We start from the raw sequence: 6,000 nt of genomic DNA on the forward strand, positions 1-6,000 counted from the left end.
AAAAAAAAAAAAAAAACGGAATCACTTAGTTGGAAAAAGGATCACCCCCTTTTGTTGTATCACTGGTGAGCCGATTCGCGTGCCCGGTGGTCGCAATTTTCGCTGGGCACCCGCAATTGTCTGTCGTACAGCAGGGATGTGAGGCTCTGTGTGTGTAAACACACAGATCCACACCCTGTCAGGTGAGAGGAGACCGATCCTGATTTTTTGCTTTTGTCCTGGGAATCTGGACTTTTTTTGGCACCGGCCGCCACAGCTTCTGGCTATGAAAACATGGCCGTGAGATGTCCTTCTGGCTAGCAGGTCTCTTTCCCTGTGTGTTCAGTGGAGAGGGGAGAGCCTCCATGCAGCTAATCAGCTTCTCTTCAGTGTACAAGTACACAATTCACTTGTACACTGATGCCGGTTAGCTGCATGGATCAGAGGCCCCTCCCCTCTCCACTGAACACACTGGGAAAGAGACATGCCAAGCTTGGCCTCCACGACGGAGAGTTGGTCTTCTGTAATGGCGGCGTTTGGCAGAGATCAAATCATGCAGGAGGAACTCTACTGTGGGAACCTGTGATGTAAGGAGGGACTCTGCTGGGGGCACCCGTGATGTAAGGAGGGACTCTGCTGAGGCACCTGATGTAAGGAGGGACTCTGCTGGGACACCTGGTGGCATCTGGTGGCAAGGGACACGCTCAGGGCTTCCACTGATTCTGCATTATGGTGAGTTGAACTTTCATTTTAAATTTCAATGTAATAGTAGAAATAATGCACTTCAATCATCCTGACACCATACCAACCATGGTTCCGTGATGATTGAAGCACTAACACCGGGTGTTTGGAGTATCATTATCTGCTGATTGTTAAACTTTCTGGAACACATATATTGCTATTGTGGTGTAGGATCTGGGCCTGCTGTTCCTCCATCCCTTTTTCTTTTCTTCCTTCTCTCTCCTTCTCGCCCATTTTTCCGTCCCCCACTGCATCGCGCCTATAAACGCCCCGTCCCTAATTATAATAAGACCCCGCCTACAGACGAAAAAAGAGTCCCCATAAATCTTGACAGAGTGTGAGTAGAGGAGAGCTGAGAAGTGGCTCTCCTGAAAGGGGGGACCTGCACTGAAAATCGGTGGAGTCATTATCAGTGCAGCCCCATCAGTGATGCCCACCAGTGATGCCAATCAGTGATACCTGTCAGTTCCTCCCTATCAGTGCTGTCTGTCAGTGCCCATTATTGCCGTGTATCAGTGCTGATAAAGGCTGCCCATCAGTGCCCATCAGTACTGCATATCAGTGCTGCCTATCATTGCCCATCAGTGCTGCATATTAGTGCCTCCTCAGCAGTGCCCATCAGTGCCTCCTAATTGCCTCTTCAGTGCCCATCAAGTGCAGCCTCATCATTGCACATCAGTGAAGGGAAAACGTACTTATTTACTAAATTTTATAACAGCAATTAAGAAAAAAATGATTTTTTTTTTTTTCATTTGTTTAGCAAAAAAAAAAAAATACCTCCAAAAGAAAGCTTTATCTGTCTCAAAAAAATGGTAACAATTTTGTTTGGGTAGAGCAATGCATAACCGCGCAATTGTCATTCAAAGTGCGACAGCGCTGAAAGCTTTTGATTTTGATTTTGATTCTTTGACAGTATTGTGGTGTAGTGTATTATTGTTTTGATTATCCTTAGTAGTTGTTTTTCTCATTGTGTGGTTATGCTTTGTCTTGTAATGGCTCTCGATTGAGGCACTCCATGCCCCACTGATTTCCCCTCTCTTTCTTGTGTACCTGGATGCCCAAGGGCTTCATGTATTTGAAGCCTGACACATGCCTTTTTTTTAGATGCTTTTCCTTCGTCACCACTTGCCTGCTGTTCATCAGCCCCACCTCTGTCCTCTCTGGACTGTGCTGGCTGTGGTGCCATTGGCCTGCTCATTGACTGACCACTCCCTGCCTTTTACTCCTTTCAGCCTGGTCTCTTTATATATGCCCTATGGCCTGGCATGGCTCTTTCTCACTCTACACTGATCTCTGGGTCGTTTTACACACTCTTTGTGGGGTACCCAAGCCTGGATTTACTCCCTTTGCCGCCCCCGCCTGCGCAGTACAGGGGGGACATTATCCGCCGGGGGACTTTTTCAGCAGGACACTGAGAAGCGGGGGGGGGGGGGTTTGCTGTGCCAAAAATGACATTGAGCATTGGGGGGTGCTGCTGCAGAAAATGAGAAAATTACATTGAGAACCGGGAGGGGGGTTGCTGCTGCCAAGAACTATCTCACCTCCTCTTCCCTCTGTTTTTTCTCCTCTCACCATCCGCATGACAGGGGGGGGAACTCCCAATATGAAAGTAAAAGTGTCTTCTCCTCTCAGCCGCAGTGCCGCCCCTGCACCCAATGCCGCCCCGAGGCCTGGCCTTGTTGGCCTTGTCTGGAACCCGGCCCAGGGGGTACCGCTTGCCATTCCCCCGCATCAGGGCTGGATAAAAGTGGGTACCTGGTGTTTTCCTGCAAGCCATAGCAGGACATATGCATTAATTAATAAAGTTGCTTTGGTTGGGTTTGTTTAATGTTATGTAGTCTCTAATGTTTACTATTGTGTCTCTATATTCTATATTAGAGCTGGGTTAAGGACTGGTGGTCCCAGATTAAATCCCTTGAGGAAGCCTGAAACAGCGAAACATGTAGGGATGGGACAGTTGCTTGATAAAGGAGTGCGGCAGCCTCACCACTCGCTGCCTGTCACTCAGAAACGCGTTGCATACCCGGTGACGCCATCATCCCTCGCCTGCAGTCCACCTGCGCTCCAAGCCTCGTTTTGGAAGATTCTCCACCGCGGCTGGCTTCCTCCATCAGCGGTGACAGTGGATCCATACAAGCGCTCCAGCAGACCCTGGATGACAGTGACGGCCGGATGACACCTCTCCTCACTTCAGGAATACTGACTTATATGCCTATTTGTCACTTCGAAAATGTGAGTGACCATTACCTAAGTTTTTAAACCTTATTAAATTGTTTCAAACTATTTCACCCAGAGGCGCCTCTTCCCTTGTTTTCCTCCTAGGGATGGGACATACTCCTGTGACCACCACTTTATGAAATTTGGGAAACCAGCAACTAGGGTTGTCCCGATACCACTTTTTTAGGACCGAGTACAAGTACCGATACTTTTTTTCAAGTAGTCGCCGATACCGAATACCGATACTTTTTTTAAATGTGTTCCCAAATGCAGCCATGTCCCCCACATATGCAGCCATGTCCCTCACATATGCAGCCATGACCCTCTAGCCATGTCCCTCACATATGCAGCCATGTCCCTCTAGCCATGTCCCTCACATATGCAGCCATGTCCCTCACATATGCAGCCATGTCCCTCTAGCCATGTCCCTCACATATGCAGCCATGTCCCTCCAGCCATTTCCCCCATACCTTTGCCGCCGAAAGCCACCGCCGCCGCATGGAGAAAATCACAGCATTCATTTGAATAGCTGTTTGGACAGATCACGATCACCCATCCAATCCCGAGCAAGGGGGAGTATCAATACGCGCGGGAACACTACAGCTATTCAAATGAAAGCTGTGATGTTCTCGCACGCCGTTTAACCGATGCGGCGGCTTTCGATGCGGCGGCGGGGGGGGGGGGAGTATTCTATTTAGGTATCGGGGGTATTTGCGCGAGTACGAGTACTCCCGCAGATACTCCGTATCGGTCCCGATACCGATACTGGTATCGGTATCGGGACAACCCTACCAGCAACCCACGATCCCTAATATCTGCTCTGATACTTTAATATGAACCCTTTTTGTCCATACACGTGTTAATAAAATAAGTATTTTATACTTATGGATATTGTCTATATTGTTTATATGTTTCTAGCACCACTACAATCCCACTGTTCTCTCCTGCTTCTTTAATTATTATTGGGATGAGGTGCGTATTTCCCTAGAATCACTCGGACCCTCTTCAATCTTTGATCCATTTGTTTCCGCATTAGTTATTTTGCCACAATTTTTTCTAACTCTCAGTGAATTGACCCCTTAGTTTTAGTTGTCAGGTACCATATCCTAGGTTGTTCAAGCGGAACTTTGGCCCTCCTCCATGCCTGCAGGCTGCAACCTTCTGGGAAACATCACAGGTCCCAAGAGGCTGCGGGACCAATCACAGGGCGTAGCTTGCACAAGTTAAGGTTTCAGCGCTGAAGACCTGCAAAGAACTGACCAGAGTGACAACGACGCTGGATCCCTGGACCGGTGAGTATCTGTTTATTATAATTCACTTTTACGTTTTGGAAACTTGGCTGAAGAACCTCTATAAATGCTGAAGATAAAAAATAAAGGGTTAATAAAATATACAGTATCCTTGTATGTAACCTATAAATAGCATGACACCAGCGTAATTTTTTTAAATAAAAAATACCCATTAAAATACATTCTGTTTAAAACGTAAAGTGATTGCACTTTCCAGCTGGCATTATCTTGAAACATTCAGCGCTTATGCAATAACAAAAGGGAAGGGTAACTGTAACATTCACTTGGACTTTATCCATCTCATTACAACATTCCTTTTCATGAAGTTTAAAGAAGCACAGCACATCATAGTTTATACTTTATACTGTCATGTTGTTGTTATTGTTCTTCATTCTCAGTCTATGATTCTACTGTGCACAGGCTATGCACATTAATGCATTTACATATTGTGCAGAAGTTATAAAAGTACTTTAACCACTTGTGTTTGGGGCAATTTTTTTATTTTTCACACACGTTAAAATCAACATTTTTTTGCTGGAAAATTGCTTGGAACCAGAACATAATATATTTCCTGATGGCTCAATGTCAACCTACAATTGGGTATAAGGCTTGACAAAGGGGCATGTCCCTGAAACTCGTAACCACGCTCCCCTCCCATTCTGTCATACTCGTGTATTTACGGCTTTGCTCTTGGTTTGAGGCTGATGGTGCGCTCCATGTTGGCTCCTGCTGAAGGTCCTGATTATCACTGCTTCCCTCTTCGGCCCTACGATCTCCAATCACGTATTCTGTGTTTACAGCCCCGCTGCTTCCAGGTGCCACTCTGCTCTACCCAGCCGCCATGTCAAGCTCTGGGCAGAGGCCTAGTAATGCTTTTATTATTTTATACAATGTGAGTGCAATTTTTACTTTTTTTATTGTTTCAAAAATCAAATTGTGTAAAGGTTAATTCTGGCAAAATTGTGATCTCTGCGGCTGGAGGCCATAATTTATTTATTTTTTTGTATTTTTTTTTTCTTTTATAAAGTGTATTTTGTGCATGTACTCGAGAGAGGAGCCCGACTGCAGGAGTTGGGAGTAGGCAGGCTTCCCCCAGAGGTAATCTGCCACCTTTCTCCATGCCCCGGGTGGCAATGGCGGGTGTGTGAGGGGGTCTTCCCACACAGCCTGCCCTACCTGCTCCGCTTTGAAGCCCAACGGGGCAGAGGGACTCCCTATAAGGGAGTGAGAGGATCTAGCCCGCTCAACCAGCCCCGTTAGTCCTTCGCCTCTCTTTTTAGAGACCGCGTGGTCAAAGTGCGTGCATGTTAACCCAATTTAGAGTGTGTGTAAGTGTGGTGTTTTTTTGTGGGAGGGGGGTGGGCGTACTAAGCGCAGGCTTACCTCGCATAGCTCACCCACCGGGAGCCGGGCTGAGACCACCAAACTCAATTCACATGTAGCCGAGACCGGGACCCCTAGCTGCAGAGGTGAATGGCTTGTCAGCGCAGTGCCAATCGCGTTGAGCCACCGCAGCTCCGGCTGGAGGCCATAATTAAACTTGTTTTGTTTCTCCATTATCCCACCCTGGTTAGCTAGTTAATTCCCAATGGTCGGCTGACAGGGAGCCATCAGGAAAACAGAAAATTGAATATCAAATACTTACTTAAATTTTCCTTTCCTGACAAGCTCTATGTCAGCACAGACTCCCATCTAGGTGCAAAAATCTAGCTACATAATGCTGGCCTAGGGGAGAGAGTCACATTTTTGAGCTACATCCTGACAGGTGGGGGTA

The 6,000-nt window shown here is 46.9% G+C and overlaps 1 long non-coding RNA gene across 1 annotated transcript in view; it reads left to right on the top strand.

Annotated features, from left to right (window-relative positions):
• The window catches only part of LOC120917371, a 38,716-nt gene extending 35,626 nt beyond the window's left edge, over positions 1–3,090 (top strand). Inside the window, exon 4 of the long non-coding RNA XR_005744191.1 lies at positions 2,599–3,090. This is a non-coding gene — a long non-coding RNA (uncharacterized LOC120917371). The remainder of the gene's footprint in view (positions 1–2,598) is intronic.
• The last annotated feature ends 2,910 nt before the right edge of the window (positions 3,091–6,000 follow it).

The sequence above is a fragment of the Rana temporaria genome, chromosome 11, assembly GCF_905171775.1.
Source record: "Rana temporaria chromosome 11, aRanTem1.1, whole genome shotgun sequence".
In the NCBI taxonomy this organism is placed as follows: Eukaryota; Metazoa; Chordata; class Amphibia; order Anura; family Ranidae; genus Rana; species Rana temporaria.